We start from the raw sequence: 22300 nt of genomic DNA, 5'->3' as shown, positions 1-22300 counted from the left end.
TCTCACGAATGGCCTAATGTTGGGAGGTACAAAGTAGATGTCTCATCATTCGATCCTTACTTCACTTACAGAGTGACACAGGTTCATCTTGTTCTTGTTTATGAAATTTATGAAAATGTTGCTGCCGGAGCTACCAATTGAAAATGACTTATATTACAACTTTCAAACTGATAGCAGAAGAATTTAAATATCTGCATTGGACTCGAGAAGCCATTTTCAGAAATACTTATCATACCCTATCTTCTTATCTGTTTTTGTATATATCTATTTATAACTATTTTGCAATTTGTATAATACATGTTACAGCAATAATGTCATTGAGATACATACAATATAAGATCATGTGATGAAGTCTATATATGTAATTGATAGTATGCTCATACTATTAAATAAGCTACAAGCAAATATTGTTATGTTGAAAAAAGGAATTGCGTGAATTAATAGTTACCAATTAACTGATTGGATATTTTGAGGTTATTTTAAAGTATTACTATTTTTTTGTTTTTCTTTTTTTAAGTCTAGATGTGAGATGTGAAATATATGGTAGAGAATGCACATATGCGTGTATCTGTGATCCTTAAACCAAGTGATGGAGACTACTTATCTTTGACTATTCCTTTTAATGATGAATGATGATTTATTGATGCAGATTTGATGGAAAGATGATGCTGGAAAATATTGTTTGCTAATACTGTGCCTCTATTGAAGTGGTAAATATTTATTCATTTGGACTGCTTGTTCTTCGTCTTCATTTTCTGTTACTGCAGTGCCTCCACCAATGCCTCTAATTGAAAGGTGTAAGTGATGTTTCTGTTCTTTTAGATTAGGACATAGTCTAGTAGAGATTATGACCTGAACTTTTGTTTTTACGCATAAGTATGTTTCTCCATCCCTAAATCTATTGGTAGGTTGAGCTTTTTTTTCTATCACATATGCATTGGTATTAGTACTTATTTTTTGGTCTATATTTTGGAAGATTTGTGGATTTGAGTGCGATTTGTATCGGCTTCTCTCTAATCTGGAATATACTTCAGCGAATTTTGAACTCTGTATCGGCTTCTATATTAGACCTTTGTTCGTTTCAGTCCTTGTATAAATCTTAGTTAGCTAACTTCTGAGAATAAGTTTTGGGTTGAGATTCAATTGCATGTGACAATCTTTGCATTATGATTCTGACAGGCTTGTTCAAAGAGGTTTTGGATATCCCATTTTCTTTGAGATTTAATGGTTTATTTTCTCCGGACCGCTTTTATTTTCTTACCTTCTTTGCAATTAATAGTGTGTTTTTGTCTTTATTTAATCAGATAGTTTGAAATTGTTTTTGTTGTTGATGAAGATAGTGAATTGTTTTTGTTGTGTATATAAACCATTTGTTTTATTTGTCATATTCTCAGAATTTCAGGTGTGCCACTCATTGGGAGGTGGAACTGGTCTCGTTCTGAATGGGAGCACTTTTGATTTCTAAAATCAGGGAAGAGTATCCAGACCGCATGATGCTCACTTTCTCTGTGTTCCCATCTCCTAAAGTGTCGGACACCGTTGTTGAGCCTTATAATGCCACTCTGTCTCAAGTTGATGCAAATTGATGCACCGTTTTCCAATCGATAATGCAGTTGAAAACTGTGCTATGAGGACTACTACTAACGAGAAGGCTGAAGCAGAGAACATCGTTTTAAATGTCTAGCAAGTTGTGCGCATCTGTAATATGTTTTTTCTTTTAATTAAGACATGTAGCTAAATAAATAAATGTGATGTTTTCATTATATTTGGATGATAATGTATGAATATTTTTGGATGTTATATAATACTCCCTTCGTCCGCCAAGATTATGTAAAAATTACTATATTTGGCGTCCGCCAAGATTATGTCACTTTCCTTTTATGGCAATGGTCCCACCATCCTCTTTAATATTTTATCCATACTAACACTCTTTATTTACAAAAAACCCCCCCAAAATTCAATCTCAACCACACATCTCATAAAGTGGTGGGACCCTTTCTCCACTACATCAAAATCATCACCAATTTTATTAAATCTCGTGCCCAAGCAATTTTACATAATCTTGGCGGACGGAGGGAGTATATTTTATCGATGGCAATGTTATTTTATTGTTTTAGAATTATTTATTTAATTTTTGAGATAAATAACAGGAAAATTGAAAAAAATATTATAGTTATATCTATAATAACTGTTGATTTAAGCCTAATTGTTCTTAATTTGGGGGTTTGATTGTGCTAAATTCGAGTTAAATATTCTGGAATTTGGTGCGTTTATGAGTCTGTTTGATGTGTTGCAGGAGATTTTGATAAAATAGGAGAAAGAATTATAGTTTAGAGATTTTGGATCAGAAATGCTTGTTTAGGTGCAAAGTGGTGCACAGTGCTGAAAATCCAGCGCCAGAGCAGACTATAAAGCTAACAGAGCTTAAATGCCTAAGCTGACAGAGCTGAAATTCCTAAGTTGACGGAGCTGAATTACAGAGCTGACCAAGCTTGACAGAGCTGAATTTCATTTGCCAGATCTGACCAAACTCCGCAGAGCTGACTACGTCTCCAGAGCTGACTACGTATCCAAAGTTGACCGTATCCAGAGCTGACCGTATCCAGAGCTGACCGCATCCAGAGCTGACCTAATCCAGAGCTGACAATCCCTAGCCAGAGCTGGCAATCACATGTTCAGAGCTGGCAATCACGCGCAAGGCCGCCAGCACTGCTCCAGAGCTGGCAAATCCTCACCAGCGCTGCCGTGACTTGCCGAGCACTCTTTCCCAACCTGCAATCTCCTATGGGCGCACGACTCTATCTTTTAAGCCCAGATTTAATGGGCCATCTTGCTCTCATTAGGGTTGTTGAACAACATTCTATAAAAGGGGGTTAACGTTCATGATCAAAATCACTCTTCTGCCTCCGGCATATACTCTTCAGCCTTCGGACCAAGATAATCTTCTACCTTAGGCATCAAAACACTTTACAGTTTTCTTGTTTTCATAGTTCTTAAGATTTTCGAATTTTTGTTCTAGTTAGCGTTCAATTCAGTTTGGTTTAGTTTACTGTTTCGAGTTGTAATCAAGTGACAGTGATTTGCTTCTCGCGACGATTTCGGTATTTATTATTTACGTTAATTCTTTGCTTCTACTTAAATTATGTTTTGCTTTCAATTATGCGATTTCGTTTATGTCAGTTTAGATTAGAAGCTTTTAATTACAGTTATTTAAATTCTTAGCGTAATAACATTTAAATTCGAGTAGCCTTTACTTTATCGCTTTTAATTATGCCTAGGGTTAGTAATTTATTTATGCTTAAGTATTTGTGTTTCGCCTAGTTAATTCCGAGTTTAAATTCACGTTAAGTTTAATTTACAAGCATTAGTTTAATTTTGCAGTTTTCAAACGACAACCTTTACTACTTTCGTTGTGATATTTAGAAGCCCTGTTAAATCTTCCTTGAGAGATGACTTGGGTCAACTTATCATGCTAGGATGTCCTTGTTCTAATGCAAGTCAATCTAGAGGTGTTTTAGGTTGAGTAAAATTTTGGGTATGTAACGTTATGTATAACAGTTATAAATAAGGGATATTAGTGTTATTTATAAGGATATATAATTGTTATGTATTTCTGTCAAAGATAACGGTTAAAACAGTTAAGTATAATGCTTAAAGATAACAGAATTTCACCATTATTTATTTAAAAATTGCTGTTATGTATACCTATATAGATAGCAGAGAAATATAAACTTTCATTACGGTCCAAAACGTTATGTAAAAGGCCTATAGATAACGGATTATCAGGCGTTATTTATTTATGGATAATCGTTATGTATAATAGTATAGATAACGTATAAATATTCGTTATGTATGCGCGCCACATTGTTCGCTAATTTTTTTACACGTCGCAAGTATACGGGTGCAATTGTGTACAGTAGCAAGTAAGGTCGTATTCCACAGAGACTGATTAGAACCAATGCCTATCCTAGACTATAATCCTCTATCTGGAAAATCGAAATTGAGAGTTTTTATTTTAAAGAACAAAATAAACAAACAACGGGAAAGAAATAAATCAAGCTAAGAAATATGGAGAAACAGATATGAGCAGAAATTCCCAAGGCAAATGTTTCAATAGATTATCATAACTAATAAGTTCAATTCAATCATCAAGATAATTCCTAAGGCAATCTCAAAACTAGTCTATACCAACTCTCATGGCATACAAACCGTTGATTACATGCAAGACTACCGTCTCCGGATCACACTTCTAACATGCAACTCCTAAAAGCTCCTAGGATTAACGCCCTCACAATTATCATTCCCTTTAGAATTAAAATAATTGTGTTCTATGTTCTTAGTTCAGGTATTAATCATCATCTCTCGATATCAAATTAAAACCTATGATTATGCTAAATTGGTGATCAAGCAATAAAGCAAACAACGTACACAAGAACATAAAAGGGAATAGAAATCTCAATTTATTAAATCAAACAGTTAGGAAATAAAATCATGTCTACTCCCTAAATCCTGGGAAAAAGGATTCTAGCCACACATCGACATACGAACTAGAATAAAAATCTCAATAAAACAAATAAACATTCAACAATGAAAAACCGTAATGAAATCGAGAATCTTCAATCTTGCTTTGGCTCCGTTCTCTGTCTCTCTCAGCTCTCCGGAAAAGTAAAATATGATAAAAAGTGATAAAAAGGTCCCCGAGAATAAGTTCTTAGGGAGTATTTATATATGCCCTAGGTCAAGTAGGACTCAAAATACCCCAAAATCGCGTAAACATATAAAAATCCGAAATTGGACAGAAATACGGCGACACGTGCGGGCACGTCGCGCGGTTTACTCGCGCGGCTGCGCGTCACCCCCGCGCGGTCCTCCAGGAATTTCTGTTCTGTCACGCGGCCGTGGCATGCGATCGCATGCCCGGACCGCGCGACCTCCGACGCGTGCGCTCTGACCCGCGAACTTCCCGACACTCGTTCTTCCTCGTCCGGTGTCTGATTTGACCTCCGTTTGCGCCTACGGACTCGTCTCTTCATGTACTTCTCTCTACTATCCTCAAAATCATCCCAATTTGAGTCCAAAACCTGTGAAAAAACAGCACGAACACGGACGAGTAGTCTATTCCACAAAAATATGCAATTTAAACCATTGACAACTCAACAACTCAATGAGAAACGCCCAAAATACTAAAGAATAACGCGACATAGGAGTAAAAAATGCATGTAAATCAACCCCCCAAACTTAAACCATTGTCCGTCCTCGGACAAAACAAAGATGAACCAAGAATGAATCAACAAGATCGCAGAGAGTAGTGGATAACATTGTGGCTTCAGATTTGTCAACAAAAATAACAACATGCATTTGTATCTTCTATTATCAAGATATCACACTCATGACAAACTTCAAATTATGGTCTCAATGACTTGCAATCCTCACCAAAAAGATTAAGAATTTAAGAACTCTCGACTCTCAAGTGTGTCAATCAACATGGACGTGTATACGCTCAATTCAAACAAAATAATTGTACTCAACCATAAGCTTGTCCATCGTCTCACCTCTCCACCACTAAATGTGTGCTCCTATAACCAAGATCAAAAAGGTCTTTATTGAGGGTTGTAATGTAGGCTCTTTGGTAGGGTAGGATGTATTTGGCTAAGTGACTAAAAGATACGGCTCAATGTAGTTCAATCACCAACCTTATAGCATTCTTACTCAATTCTATCCTCCACCTCTCACAAAATCAATTTTTTCAAAGCAAGAACCATCACAACTCAACAATTACTAGGATTTTTTTTCCAATCAAGAACAAAATTCATAATTCGTGATCATTCATCTCCACAACCCAAATTATCTCATATCAACAATCTCCAAGCTCCCACCCATGGCTACGACAAAGAATATGGAAAAATAAGGCTCAAAGGGGTGAACTACGATCATAGAAAGATATAGGACAAATATGCGCAAAGATGGACTTCTATCATCTCAAAGTTATTAAGCACACTATGTGAGCTCGACGGAGAAACCAAGACAAGTTCTAGTGAGACACAAGCATGCTCGAACAAAACACTCAAGAATAAGAAATAACACTATAAAAATGGTGACAGTCAAGGCTCAAATCTCACAGCTTATTTCATTGATTGCAAACATCAAAAAGACCAAGCTTATCCTTCATCAATCATGCTCAATCTCAACAACTCTCTGAAATCAAATTCGAATGGGGGGAATTGCTGCTAACCTTTCTCTCTCTACAATTCACTGCGCAATTCATTTTTCTTCTTTGGAATTCTCTTATGAAAGACAATTTTTTGTGTGGTGATTGTTATAACGTGCTAGGGCTTAGTTGCCAATTTTTTCTTTATGGTTGAATGATACTTTGTCTCATTTTATGAATTTGATTGATTGTGAATTGTTAGTCCTTTGTTTCATCATTGCTAGCTTTCACAAATATAATCTTTTAAGCTGTTCAATTTTATTATTTCTGGTTCTGTGTAGAAGGAATTTGATTACCATTATGATCTTGAAATGTTCTCAGTTTCCTAATCAAGACGCGGAGCTCGCAACTCTCGAGTCCATTCGGCGGCGGCAAGGAAAATCACCTTCACGACGGAGGTTAATCGTGTGAATTGGATCACTTTGCCGATGATCATGGTGACGGTGTCGCAGTTTCTACTGCGGGTTTCGCCCATGTTCATGCTCGGCTACTTTGACCAACTCTCCCTTTCCAGTGCCTCCATCGCCACCTCTCTTTGCAACGTCAGCGGATTCAGTGTCGTTGTAAGTTGTCATCTATTCATTTCCAAATTTCATTATCAATTTTTTGTGCTTTCTAGGAATTGCCACCGAATTCACCTCCCAAAATGAAATATTATAAATAACTCTACACTCAAAACCAACATTGACAAGGCATTGCCTCATCATCCAAGTATATTGAGCGTTTACTATGTGTGGTAGGATGCTTAGATAGATACAAAATACTGCATCATTTACTTTGAACCTATAGTTGATCACATAATCTTTTAAATACTCAATCATATGTTCTATCCATCGATCTGGTCACACTAACCTAAATCTCTAGTTATACGTAACATAGTTCCAATTGCTACAACTTGGTTGCTTTGCTTCATGTGGAATAGAATGACATGTTAGATGTTGGTTAATTAAGTGAATGATACTGTGCAGATTGGGATGTCTAGTGCTCTGGAAACTCTGTTAGGTCCTGAGGGTCTCGAATAGGTGTATGGGGGGGGGGGGGAATACACCTATAGGCTATTTTCAAATTAATCTACCGACCTTAATTAGAGGGATCTCAGTCAGAGATCAAAACGAAACTTTACATGCAAACAAAGACGCCTGTTTTACTGAAATCAATTTTGACCAAACAGGGTTGACAACTGATACTGAAAGCTCTTCAGTAAAGAGTTATCAGTTAAGTTGCTGGAACTTAACTGATGCAAGTAAGGGCTTCAGTCGTGTTTGCTAAAGCAAAGATGATATCACTCTTCCTGACTATCAGAGGATAGTTCAGTCAGACCGATATCATAGGCAGCGGAAATTAAACTTAGTTTCGAAATAGCCTCGGTGGAGCAAGTTGTTGGTTATGGTTTCTCTTTGCAGTTAGTCAGTGTTCAGTTTTATCAATTGAAATAACACAAGTAAGAATGTAAAACTGAAAGCTGTAAACAACACAGAGACTTTTACGTGGTTCGGAAAAACCCTTTCCTACATCCACGGTTGGTTGATCAGACCAACAATCCACTCCGCAAGTGCTTAACAGGTGCACTGCAAACCGAACCGTGTGCTTGCCGGGTGCACACAACCTTACACTGAAGAAAACCCTTCTCCAGTACCCGCGCTTCACTCGCGTAGGATTTCCCTTGCTTAACACAACCCGCGCTAAGACTCTCAGAGTCAGAAAACCCTTCTGACCTTCGAATCACTTAAAACACTCTTATGGGGGGAGGTTTGAATGAGTGCCAACTATACTTACAAAGAACAAGTTCTTTGAAGCAAGTTTGACCTTTGGCTTCTGGGTAAACAGATATATGCCTAGGGTCTAAGAGAATGTATGTAATCAGCAGTGACTGATTTTGGCTTTGGAATTCTCTTCTTCGATTCAAGCTTTGGGGAGTTTAAGCTTAAGGCTGAGTAGCAATTTCGGCAGAGCTTCAGCTTATGTTGTTGAATCGGTGAAGGTTGAAGTGATCCTCGAGCGCTATTTGTAGGAGAACTCTTGAATAGATCCGTTGGCGTAAATCGTCCTCAAGATTTCTTCCGTTGGAGAGCAATTCGAATTTGGGCTGAGGCTTCAATCTTCGAGGTTCCTTGTCTGGGTGGAAACGGCTCTCTTTGATGGACAGAAGATGCGTCTCTGAAAAGTAACCACCAGATAGGAATGACCTCTGCAGAGATAAGATCCTGAGATCTCTGCATTTAATGCGGTTGTACTTTGTGAGTACGTGGCTTCCTCTGAACGTTGGAAGATCACTCCTAGGAGGAATGTCCAACTGATACTTGACTTTAGTATCAGTCCTTTGCGCGCATTAAGTAATCAGTCTTCAACTGATACTTCAGTTGGTATCTGCAGTCTTCAGTCTTCAGTCCTTCGTTCTTCAGTCTTCAGTCTTCAGTCTTCGACACCGCAAACTAAACTAGAAACGAACTCTAATACTTGAGTTCTAAACAATTCTAGTCTATTACAATTAAGTCCTATGATTTTTGGTATCATCAAAACAAGGGTTAGGATATTCCACAAGGTTCCCAACAAACTCTATGCGGCCAGGCATACGGTGCTAAGCAACACAAAAGAGTGGGAACTCTTACTTATGGTGCAATCATTTGTCTATTTTTTTGTGTAGCTCTATCTCTTGTCTTCATCTTGACGGAGAGAGTGCTGCTTGTGACGAGCCAAGATCCTTCAATTTTAGCTGCAGCAAGGAAGTTCGCAATCCTACTCATCCCAACGCTGTTTCCCTACGCATTTCTTAAGTGCATTGTTCGTTACCTGCAGAGCCAGAGCATTATTTTCCCTATGGTTTGGAGCTCATTAGCATCTCTGTGCTTCTAGCTACCTCTCTGTTGGGCTTTCATATTCAGATTCCATCTCAGAAATTCTGGAGCGCTATCTCCATAGCCATATCCTCTTGGTTTAATGTTGTTCTGCTTGTGCTTTATGTTATGTATTCGCCTGCCTGTCGAGAAACACGAGCTCCCTTGTCATGGGATGTGTTTGTCACCATGAGGGAATTCTTTCAGCTTGCTATACCATCTGCTGCCATGGTATGGTGAGTTTGAGTTTGCTTTCATTTTTGTTTTTATCTTTGCAAATTTGGATTGGTCTTAAATTCATATGATATTTTTACAGCTTGGAATGGTGGTCTTTTGAGATAATAATGTTGCTATCAGGAGTGTTGCTAAATCCACAATTTGGTGCGGCAGCTGTCGCTCAAAGAGGCCAATTTTGGACGTCCACCGCTTGGCCGATGCAGATTTCTTCAACTCTTTCCAAGACGATTTCAACGATGTCTGGCCTTTTTTGAGTTGGAGTGTGATGTCTAACTATTTTGTGTTGTTTGTCCAGGATCAAAGTTTAATCCATAATTAGTTGGAAATTTAATTTAAATATGTGGATTTACATATTGAACGACCGACTCTTACTTAGAAGAGTTAGTGTTTGTTTCTTCTTCTTTTTTATTTGAGGGATTTCTGTGTTCTAAAAAATGATGAGTAGAATTGACGTGTGATGGTGAATTCCACCCAATCTAATTAATATTTCTCTTATTTCGCCATGTTCTTCTTATTTCTCCATTTTAATTTGATTTTACGATCAAATCAATGAATTCACAACTTAATATTCTTGAATTCACAACCAGATCTATGAATTCACAACTTTAAGTTTTTAAATTCAGAACTAGATCTATGAATTCACAACCAGCTCGATGAATTCACAACTTAATGTTCTTGAATTCACAACCAGCTCGATGAAATTCACAACTTAATATTGTTGAATTCACAATCAAATCTATGAATTCACAACTAAAACTCGAATTCACAACCAAAATAAATTCTAGTTTTAGTCGTGAATTCAAACTTTAAAAATTCAAATTCACAACTACTTGAATTCACAACCAAAATAAATTCTTGTTGTGAATTCACAACTATAATAAATTCTAGTTGTGAATTAAATTCTGGTTGTGAATTCGACTGATTGTGAATTCACAACCCAAAATTTTTGATTGTGAATTAAATTTTGGTTGTGAATTCAGTCAAATTCACAACAAAAAAATTTTGGTTGTAAATTTGACTAGTTGTGAATTCACAATCAAAAAATTCTGGTTGTGAAATAAATTTTGGTTGTAAATTTGACTGGTTGTTAATTCACTACCAAAAAATTCTGGTTGTGAATTAAATTCAAATTGTGAATTCGACTAGTTGTGAATTCAGTCTAATTCACAACCAAATTTTGGTTGTGAATTCGTCTGGTTGTGAAATGCGGAATTTTTTAAAGGGGTAGGTTTAAAGGTAAAATGAAGTGGACATTTTTTAATTTTTAATGTGAAGGGCATTTTGATAACAGTGGACATTTTTTAAGTTTTTTATTTTAGTGGACATTTTTTATCTTTACAATATGAAAGTGGACATTTTACAAATCCACTCTAAATTATATACTCCCTTCGTCCCCCAAATAATTTCCTATCTTTCTTCTTTGGATCGTCCCCCAAATAACTTCATATCCATTTTGGAACATTACTCCAACACTAATAATACCCTAATTATTATTATTTTTCATCTTTTCACCAATTTTAATACTAATTATAAGACTATCTTTATCAACAACCCATCTTAACCTAACCTTTTAATAAAAAATTATTTTCTATTATGTTTTATCAATAATCTACTTCAACCTAAAATATATTTTATTATACTATTATTTATTGTTATATATATTTTAAGGGTAATTGCCTGTAAATTCCTAACGTTTACACGGAATTGGTTTTTCCACCTTTTTTTTATTTTTCTACTTTTAAATACCTAACCTTTCATTTTTGTCTCGAATTTGTCCGGTGATCGGTTTTTTCTCATGCCGGCGCCGGAATTGACAATGTGGCAGCCGGAATGGATGAGGTGGCAGCCGAAAATTGACACCTAAGCATATTTATTACATGTGGAAAAAAACTTTAAAAACAATAAAAAGAAAATACATATCATCATCATCTTCCCCAATCTTTCATACTTCCAAACCCTAATTCCCTCCTCCATCCCCCAACCCGCCGCCACCGGCGACGACGCCGCACCACCACCACCGGCGCCTGAAACCCTCCAGATCGACTCTCTCTCTCTCTCTGGTCTCTCCAATTCGTGCCATATATCCCCAGTTCACCACCAATTCGCGTCGCCCCTGTCGCGCCACCACCACCATCGCCAACACCACCAACAGGCCGGTACCCGCCGCCCCTCGCCACCGTCGCCTACACCAGAGATCACCATGAAATCGCTGCTTGAATTCACCAAGAGCCGAGGGGTCAGGGTTTGAAGGCGAATTCATCGTGCAGGGCTCGATTTCACCAAATCGCCATGAAATTGCCGATTTCAGAGGCTAGATTCGAGATGTGGGGAAGGGGAGGGCTGACGGGGGTCTTGGGAGGGAGAAGAGGGAGGCGAGATTAGGGAAGGGGGAGGGCTGACGGGGTCTGGGGAGGGGAAAGGCCGACAAGTTTTGGGAATGGGGAAGGGGCGGCGGCGGGTGGGTGGGGAGAGGGGAAGGTAGGGTTTGGGAGTTGAGGAGGTTAGGGAAGATGAGGTGGTAGATTTCTTTTATTATTTTTTTTCAAGTTTTTTTCCACATGTAATAATTGTGCTTAGGTGTCAATTTCCGGCTGCCACCTCATCCATTTCGGCTGCCACAGTGTCTATTCCGGCGCCGGCATGAGAAAAAACCGATCACCGGATAAATTCGAGACAAAAATGGAAGGTTAGGTATTTAAAAGTAGAAAAATAAAAAAAAATGTGCAAAAACCAATTCCGTGTAAACATTAGAAATTTACAGGCAATTACCCCTATATTTTATAATTAACATGTCATGATAATAAGGGAGAGAATTGATTGTTTAAGGTTGGTCTGTGCACTATGCGCATGATAGGTTATTCATTTTATTTTATTTTTGTCTTTTTATTTTTACAATTTTTTTGTCTTTTAGTTACAACTTTTGACAACCGATTGTGAATAATTGTAGTTTAACAATTTTTCACCACTTCTAATACACTCAACAATTTTATCTTAAAACTCGTGTCTCTCCCTCTTAGGAAGTTATTTGGGGGGACAAATGGAGTATTAATAATCTCAACATTTACTTCCGAAGATGACATTTCATACGAGATAAAGACACTATGAGTTTATAGTAATGCCATTTTGTTTGAAAGGAGACTGTGTGTGCCTGATAAAGAAGAGCTGAAGAATGAAATCATGAGTGAAGCTCATGACACCCCTTATACCGCACATCCAGGAAGTACGAAGATGTATCAAGACTCAAAAATAAAGTTTTGGTGGGAAGGAATGAAGCAAGAGATGGCATCTTTCGTAGAAAGATGTTTGACGTGTTAACACGTGAAGGTGCCACTTTGGCAACCTTATACAAATTACACCTATTAGAGACTTCCACAATAGAAGTGGGACCACATAGCCATGAATTATAGCATTGATTGGCAAAAACGAGAGAAGGAAACCCAACAATTGAGTAATCGTTGATAGATTCTTTTGACGTTAGAGACAATGTTTCTTTAAGTTCTCCCTATCTTGGGGAGTGTATCATTTTTTATTAAAGGAAAGTTCAAACCGAGATATATAGGACCTTATGATGTACTAGAGAAAGTAGGCCCTGTAGCCTATAAACTAGCGATGCCTCCGAGCTTCGCGAACGTCTATAACGTTTTTCCATGTGTCTTAACTAAGCAGGTACGTGTTTGTCTCGAAACACGTCATCCATCAAGAAGAAGTATCCCTGGAATCATATTTGAGCTATGAAGAGAGACCTGATGCTATTCTGGACCGGAAGATCCAACAATTGAGGAACAAGTCGATTCATTTGGCAAAAATCCAATGGAGACATCACGGTCAAGAAGAATCAACATGAGGACTTGAAAAGAAGATGAAAGAGAAGTACCCAGAACTTTTTCCCGAAGGTGAATAACTCAAATTTCGGGACGAATTTTTTTTTAAGGGGGGTAGGATGTAACACCCCGTACTTTTCCTTATGTTGTGAGGTAGTGTCTTAACACTATTGAGAGTACTGAGATGTCGAGATGCGAGACTACTTTTTTTTTTATGACCAGATAAGACAGATTGTCTTTTTAATAGAGATATGAGTGGACAAACCAATGATAGAGTTAGAGTGAAGAGATTTAAGAAATGAGTTGAGTTAGAGATACTGATTGAATTGAGTTGAGATTTTATTTTATTTCCGACTACCGGGAATAGAATTACCGGATACCGAGTTATCAGAGATTTACTGTCCTATTAAGAAAATAGGAATAATGAGTTTGACATAGAGTCGAGGAAGAAAGAGTGAGAACCTTGATGAAAAGAGTCGGTCAGAGAGACGTCTAGTTTGTTTGTGTTTGCCGACTGCTTTGACGTGATATTATGTGAACTTACGTGACTAATTGATTATGTGATTTTTGTTACGTATGTCTTTATGAGCAAATTATTATATTTTTTTTTATTTGAGGACTTTAGCGCTTGGAATTTTGATTAAGTTTTCAAAGCAAGTGCGGTTTATTTTTACCGAGAAATCGAATGATGTCGGTTTATGGAAATTTTTCCAAGCATAATATTTTTTTTAAATTATTTTTCCTACGAAGAGGAATATTATAATTGAGTGAGTGCACTAATAATAGTGCTATAATTATTATTTTGGTCACATGAATAATTATACTATGGTATTTTATTAATGAGTGACATTTCCATAGTTATTGTGATTTTTATTTAATCACCCTTCTCACACTTTATTTTAATTTCACTACCATATGTTATATGCCTTAAATGACTAAGTATAGAGTTTGAGAGAGTAGAGATTGAGAGTATATTATGGAGAGTGTAGAGATTAGAGAGAGATTAGAGAGAGAGAGATCATCCATTAATTGCAAATATTCTCCAAGATTTGGAAATCTCCTTTAAAGATCACAAGATCAAATTCAATCTTGCAAAGCCAAACCTCTCTCTCCCTCACTACAATTTTCGGCCATCATCTCTCTCCCTCACACACATTTTCTCCCAACACACACTCATCTTCTCCATTTATCAATTCCACCATTTTCCTCCATTGATGGAAACCTTCGAAGCTTCCTAAAATATTACCAAACACTTCAAATCACTCTAATATCCTCCATAAACCTATTCTATCCACTTATAATCAAGAAAATCCTTGAAGAAGAAGCTCCAAAGTAGAGTGAGAAAGTGAGAATTTTGGTGAGAACTTGGGTAAGTGGCCATGTTTTTTTTAAATTCTTGCTTGAAGGATGTTGTGTGAGTGTATTCTTGAAAGATGAAGCAAGAAAATCACCCCTCCCTATTTTCCATAATTTTCGAAAAAAAGGGTCTCCATCCCTTCAAAAATTTTTCTTTTTCTTTTCTTGATTTTGGGGTGAAAAATGAGAGTTATGTGATGTGTATTGATGTTTGATATATGTTGTGAAATATGTGTCTTGAGATGTGAAACTTCGATGGGAGTTAGTTTACCCAAAAATGAGAACTTTTGAGTCAATGAGTTAAATGATGAATTGATGATGTAGATGAGTTCATGAGATGTATATGATGATGATTGATGGAGTAATTTGGGTATATGATGTCGATGGATGATTTTGATGTGAGTTAGTTTAATAAAATTAGGGATATGTGTAATCATGCGCTAATTTGTGAATTGATGGTTTTGATGTGGGATTAATTGGTTAAAAATGAAAGATCTATAAGTTGATTAAAGATTTGTGTGTGTTTGTAAAAAATTTCAAAGAGTTAGTTTAGTAAAAATTAGGACTTTCTAGTCTATGTGTTATTTAAGTGGTTTTGCTTGAGATGTATGTTTTTAAGCATGATAGTAGTGTTTTTGTATATTTGATTAAGTCTATTGTAGGCTAAATAAAATTTTGGCTTATTTTAGTTTGTATGAAATTTTGAGTTTTTATATGATGTGAGTTTGATGCTTTATAAAATAAGGTTTAATTGCTCTATGATCATTATGAGAACTTTATCCTTGTTTGTTGAGAGTTTTATGTTGATACATGGAATTTCTATAAAATCTAGTTTATATGATAAAAAGAGAGTAAATATGTGAATAATGAGTTATATGATGTAAATGATCATATTTGAGTATTTGAGAAATTTCGAGCATGATATTGAAAAGGAATTTGTTAGATACGTTCGTTGAAATGTTTTCTATGAGATTTGAGTTGATGATGAAAGACAAGAGTCGAGATTGTATATTACGAGTATTTTGATGTATTTGAATGTTTTTAAGTGCTTTAAGTGCTTAAAATGAGTTTTGATGAGTTTGCATGGTTTAAATGTTGAGTTGAGCATGTTTGTTTGTGTGTATGTTTCGGAGTCGTTTTTCATGACGCGCTGACTCACTGTTTTCGAGGGGTTCTTGATACCCAAACACCCTGAAAATTTTATGGTAAGTATATTTGAGAGTCTTGAGAATACCGGTAAAATTTCAAGTCATTTGGACTTCGTTTACTATTTTTATAAAATGAAAACCCAAAACTGCTACGTTCTGCCGAATTGTTCGGTGAGTAGCCAATAGAGTCATCGTTTCCAGTAGCTTTCCTTAGCATTCTGGAACCCAAATTTTTATGGTTGAGACCTGAGTGTCTTAGCTAAGTTACCACAAAATTTCAGATCGTTTTGACAACGTTTACTATTTTTAAAAAATCAAACTTTTCGATTGATAAAAACTGCCGAATATGGTAGACTGTAGTAAAACAGTCATATCTCCTAAAATACTTGGAGTTTTTGATCCTACTTTTTTTTAAATGAAACTAGACTCAAAGCGGTTTCTTTTGGTATAAGTTACGACCCCAGGAGAGTTCTGTACAGAGTCTGGTGAGGTTTTAAAGTTGAGTCAGTGCAGAGTAAAGCTTGTTTTCGACTTGTCTATGTGTGTTTTTAATATGCTTAAGTGTTTATACTTGTTTATGTGCTTGTTTGCTATGAGTTTGAGTCGAGTTGAGAGTTAAGTCGAAAATTGGACGTGTGAATCCTTAGAAGCCGAGTATACCTAGGGATTGAGTTTTATTGGGTAAATAGATGTGGAGTGAGAAGTTATAGTTTAAGATGAGATTGGATTTAGAAATTGAGTTTCTGACTAAGGTTTGTTTTATCACATGAACCTTCGATGACGATGACGATGTGATGATGACATATGAAGGCCCGAGCGAGACGAAGAAGTAAGTTGCCTGATTTCTTTCCAGAATAAGCGAAGGACTTCAGGTGGGCAATATTTTGAGTATACATATATCATACGAGCTTTCGAAACTGTTTTGATGATGTTATGAATTTATCAAATGCTTTGAGATAAATGATATTTGAGAACTGTTTGACTTGCCGATTTTTGTTGATAATGACTTGTGTGTTACCCTCTACTGAGACGAATTCGGTCCTGCCACAAGCGGGATTTTGTGCACAGAGGTGACTGTGAGCCGTCTTCGGGTCGGCCGGTCACGGTACTTGAGAGGGAGGCCTACTTCTCAGTACCTTTGATAATAACGAGTTGTAGATGTGGTGCATACATGTTGAGATCTTTGACTGCAGTCGTTTCTTTATGATATCATGATTATTAAAACTGCTTACACAGGTTAATTTACGCTAAATTTATTCCTGTGTATTGCTGAGATGGGGCAAGTTTCAAACCTATAGCTCTAAGAGCACATTTCTTGTTTTTCGGCGTTTGCTCACTGAGTATTATGTACTCATGCCCTGCATGTATTTCTAAATGTGCAGGCTAAGCGAGGAGCGAGATTGGTCTGGTGCTAGTGGGGGAAACGTTTCAATCGATGTAATTATGTTTTCGTATTGCCTTCATGTTAATAGAGTCTTGAGGATTGAGATACTTTGTTTTCTTTTGAAATCAAGCAATTTACTCACGGTTATGTGTCTTCATACATGTAATCGATTCGCCTTTTGCTGCGATACTCTGCATTTTATGATTCCTTATGAAAAATGAGCTATACCCGTTTTGTTTTTGTTCGTGAAATTCCTGATAATTAAAAAGTTATAACGACGTTGACGATTTTACCCTTGGGTTCATTTATGATGATTTTCCTTAGCATGCTTTGATGCAAGCTTCCGCTTGATGTTCGACCTATTCTTCTTATCTTTTATTCTTTTAAAAATAGTCGTATCGATACTCGTACCCCACTATCACTAGTGTCGGGAATCGGGCTGCGACAGGGTGGTATCAGAGCAGGTCATCTGCTCTGAGTCTATTGCTTGACTGAGTTGAACCTTTGATTGCTTCTACTCTTTAAAATTGAGTACTAGTCTAATTTGAATTCTTAGGCTAGTTTGAGAGTTAGTTCGAAACGAAACCCCAGCACCCCATCTCCTCTGGCTTAACGAGGTAAGAGGTTGATGTTGTTTCTTGTTGCTTTCCTGTTGAGAGTTGAGTTTGGTTTACTAACGAGTTATGTATTGTTTTGATGGCGGAAACGTTTGAGGTGATGGATTCTGATATGAGCTAGGTGTTGTGCCCCACTTCCCGAGGAGCCGTTTCCGATTGCACCTCCACCCCTAGTCGATCCGATTCCAGTTTCATCTGAGCCTCAGATTGAGCGAGTGCCCTATGATCCTTATCCGAGGGTCATTCCCTTACCGGAGCCGGGAACGTTGGAGTTTCAGTTATTTATGCATCCGATTCTCTACCCACCGTCCCGAGATGCCCAGGAGGGAGGATCTCGGCCAGCCCAGCTCTACAGCGACGAGGAGGACCCCGATGAGGAGACTCTGGAGATGACGGTCGGCTATGGACGGACCCAGCCACTGCAGCGTCATACTACTACCGATGGAGTCGAGACATGGGTACCTGTCCCCGAGGTGCCGATTTATGGTCTGATGGTGGACACCGATGTCGAGGATGAGCCGAGCGACGATAGCATCTACCGACTGATCGACGAGTACGAGAGTCAGGAGTCGGAGCCGAGCGAGGAGATGGAGCCGAGTGAGGATATGGAGGTTGACGATGCGACGAGCAGGATTTCAGGAGACGACGACTAGCGATCACGTGTATCTAGTAGACGCGTACATATGTATAGATGCATAGTTGTTATATATATACATATATATAGGTAGAGAAGCATAGTATAGTGTGTATGTGTAGATAGTATATATCTATAGGTACTTAGTACCTATGATGCTTGTATAGTTAAAGCATCATTTTAGTGTTAGGACCTTTGTACATAGGATCCTACTTTTGTAAAAGACCTCGAGAGAGAGGCAGTTTTCCTTATATATATATATACAGAGATGTAGATGATTAGTGAGTTTCACTATCTTTATTAGAGCTTTGAGAATGATGATGATGATGCTGATGCATATTGATAGATGAGAAATAGAGATTGATGAGAATTGCGAACGATGATAGATGAGAAATAGTCTGGACAAGAAATTTGAGAATTTTGGGATCACAAACGAGATATAGAAGCGAAGTGAGAAAAAGAGAATTTGTATTTCGTACTGACGAACGGCTAGTTTCGAGGCCGATAGTTATATATATATTTTTTTCCTTTATAGTATACCTCCGAGAAGAAGAGGGAACTGAAAGAACATAAACCGAGAAGAAGATGAAGAAGAGGAGCAGAGAAACCAACCGTTGAGACGATACGGAGAGAGTTAGAGATTTCATCGCAAATTATAGACACAACCCTAATAGGATGAACGTATTATGGAGACCTTATGGGATGCATAGATACTATTGACCAATTGTACTTTGAAATAGAGGTACTTCCACCGGGACCGCGTTTTTCATCGCTAGAGTAGTCATGAGAGTAGACTTATTAAGTCCCTATTCCGCTTGGTCGTATTTGAATTTTTCTGCATCCATTTGAACTCCTATAGGAGATGAACTATTTGCTATTGAGAATTTTTTTTCCAGATCCACTGTGTTTGAGCCTGAGCCGTTTGTATTGGAAATCCTTACCCCTTGCTTTAACAGTGGACAATTTATTCATTTTCCATCATTTTCCACTTAATGGGTTGCTTCTATTTCCAGTATTGATTCACTTCCATCATACCATATCTCAGTTTTTATTCTAGTTTCTGTTCTAGCTTTTAATCTTCCTTTGATTGTAACTTCTTCATTATCCTTGAGATAGCACTGGCTGTTATGGAATCATTCCATTACTTGAGCTCGTCTTGTACAAAGATCAAACATTTTTATTCATCACATCCTATTCCCTACCACATCTGACAAGAGTTAGGAATGTCTAGGTAACTAGGATGGCATAACAAGAAGAGTGATTGGGAGAACCACGATTTATGAGAGCAGTCGTAGGATATAATTATTACGGGACGAGCACAACTTTTCGACCATGAATTTTCTTTTATTAGCCAGTTATGCAGAAAGCTAACCATTTCGAGGATGAGAAGAAGTGATGCTAAGCCAGAGTAGGCAATAGCAGATTCAAGGAGATCGAGATGACAGGTTAGAGCAGATAATGTATTCCACGATAGCAGACTGAGATGACGACTAGTATAGATGTAGCATCGTCGTATATTAGGGGATGTTTTATTTTCGTTATGCCCCGTAATTAGTAAGAGTTCTCGAAAGAGAAAATTTTCTTAAGTGTTTATATGACGATAACCAAAGTCTCTATGCTTGAGTAGAGTTTTGATCTGATGTTGCGATGATAGACATGAAATATGTCTTTGACGTTGAGTTATGAGAATTTAGAAAATAGTATGATGTTGAGTAAGAGTTTTATGATTTGTAAGTTATGAGAATTAGTTCTAAGGTTGATATATGTTCCCTTAGACTTTTGTCGAGGAAGAAAAACCGATTGAAGAAAGAAATAGAGTTGATAATATGAGATAAGGCAATAAAACCGTAGCTGAATACGAACGTCAGTTTCGCGACTTGGTTCGGTATGCCACATATCGAGAAGAGATGAACGAAAAGATGTTAGGATTGTTTCGATTAGGTTTGAGACAAGAGGTACGAGATGATTTAACGAGTCAGAGTGCGGTTATGTGTACTGAAGCATTAAATAGAGCATTTGATATAGATTTGGCAATGCAGCTAGAGAACACGATTTAAGCTTCAGCACCCCGAACGAGTTAGAGCACTCAAACGTGCAATCCACATTTTTCTAGACGAGGGCAAGAAGGAAAGAGAAAATGGGATGACCGAAGTCAAGGTCCCAAGAAGCCGTGGCAGAGTCAGAATGCGCCACCGCAATTACAGAACAGAGATAAACGGCCTTATGTTGGCCCAGCTGCCCTAGCAGCAGTTTTTCAAAGACTGCGAGGGATATCTCCTTGCCGAAGAGCAATAAACTACGTTTGGGAGAGTGTAAAATGGGACAGTATACCTGCTACACCTGCGGAAGGGTTGGACACTATTTGAACTAGTGTCCGAATCGTCAGCAAAGTGGAAGCGGAAGACGACCGAGTCAATTTCGGCCGCAACTCAAAGCAATGGAGGGAACTCTACCGCTACCTCTACCACAGCGACAACAGCCAGCCTATCGACCACGTCAGTCAAGAAGGCAACCACCAGCCCCGCAGATGAATTAATCCCATCACCAGAGACTGTTCGCGCTTGAGCAGAAAGCACCGGACAGGAATCGAGGAAATTTGATACGTATAGGCGAGTTATAAGGCGTACCTATAGTAATCTTGTTCGACACTAGAGCATCGTATCCTTTTATCTCTCATAATTATGTCGATACCTTAGAATTGAATATAGAGCCTGCTCTGCAACGTCTAAGAGTAACCACACCCATAGGCATAACTACTACGGTTTCGCACGTGTGCCCTAAATTAGAATTTAAGTTAGAATCGATTAAGCTCGAGGCTAGAAACCTGAGATTGATGCCTATGTGGCACTTGGATATAATTTTGGGAATGGACTGGTTAGAGGAGAACCATGCGAAGATACAATGCAAGGAGAGACGGATATCTTTTCAGCCACCTGGCCAAGAACCTACTTCCTTCATTGGTATTGAGGGAAAATGGAAGAAGACGCAGATCATCTCAGCACTGCAAGCAAGAAAGCTTTTGTAGAGAAAAGATACAACCGCGTACGTTGTATATCTGAACCAGAGAGAGAGATCCAAGACAAACGTTGATGACATGCCCGTCGTGCGAGAGTACAAAGATGTTTTTCCTGAAACTTTACCAGGATTACCACCAGATCGACAGCTTGAGTTTACGATCGATTTAGAGCCTGGCGCCGCACCGACGTCGAAAGCGCCGTACAGAATGGCCTTCACAGAGTTGCAAGAGTTAAAGCTGCAACTCCAAGAACTTCTAGACATGGATTTCACTCGACCTAGTGTTTTCCCGTGGGGAGCACCAGTTCTTTTTGTTAAGAAGAAGGATGGAAGCTTGAGGTTGTGTATCGACTATCGAGAGTTGAACAAAGTGACGTTAAAGAATAAGTATCCGTTACTTCGAATCGATGATCTGTTCGATCAACTATAAGGAGCGAGCACTTTTTCGAAGATTGACTTGAGAACGGGATACCATCAGCTGAAGATACGATCGAAAGATATTCCGAAGATGACATTTCATACGAGATAAAGACACTATGAGTTTATAGTAATGCCATTTTGTTTGAAAGGAGACTGTGTGTGCCTGATAAAGAAGAGCTGAAGAATGAAATCATGAGTGAAGCTCATGACACCCCTTATACCGCACATCCAGGAAGTACGAAGATGTACCAAGACTCAAAAATAAAGTTTTGGTGGGAAGGAATGAAGCAAGAGATGGCATCTTTCGTAGAAAGATGTTTGACGTGTTAACACGTGAAGGTGCCACTTTGGCAACCTTATACAAATTACACCTATTAGAGACTTCCACAATAGAAGTGGGACCACATAGCCATGAATTATAGCATTGATTGGCAAAAACGAGAGAAGGAAACCCAACAATTGAGTAATCGTTGATAGATTCTTTTGACGTTAGAGACAATGTTTCTTTAAGTTCTCCCTATCTTGGGGAGTGTATCATTTTTTATTAAAGGAAAGTTCAAACCGAGATATATAGGACCTTATGATGTACTAGAGAAAGTAGGCCCTGTAGCCTATAAACTAGCGAT

The 22300-nt window shown here is 37.9% G+C and overlaps 2 long non-coding RNA genes and 1 pseudogene across 2 annotated transcripts; all 3 read left to right on the top strand.

The window, feature by feature from the left end:
* The first annotated feature begins 352 nt into the window (after positions 1–352).
* On the top strand, positions 353–1805 carry LOC131015590 (uncharacterized). Its single transcript, XR_009098575.1, has 2 exons — positions 353–710; positions 1395–1805. It is a non-coding gene; the product is annotated as an uncharacterized LOC131015590 (long non-coding RNA).
* A 4158-nt stretch (positions 1806–5963) lies between these two features.
* On the top strand, positions 5964–9533 carry LOC131006105 (protein DETOXIFICATION 12-like; annotated as a pseudogene).
* Positions 9534–13746: 4213 nt separating this feature from the next.
* Positions 13747–17228, top strand: LOC131015585 (uncharacterized). Its single transcript, XR_009098573.1, has 3 exons — positions 13747–14469; positions 16415–16476; positions 16987–17228. It is a non-coding gene; the product is annotated as an uncharacterized LOC131015585 (long non-coding RNA).
* Positions 17229–22300: the final 5072 nt, after the last annotated feature.

The sequence above is a fragment of the Salvia miltiorrhiza genome, chromosome 1, assembly GCF_028751815.1.
Source record: "Salvia miltiorrhiza cultivar Shanhuang (shh) chromosome 1, IMPLAD_Smil_shh, whole genome shotgun sequence".
In the NCBI taxonomy this organism is placed as follows: Eukaryota; Viridiplantae; Streptophyta; class Magnoliopsida; order Lamiales; family Lamiaceae; genus Salvia; species Salvia miltiorrhiza.
This window is presented reverse-complemented; position numbering and strand designations above follow the sequence as displayed.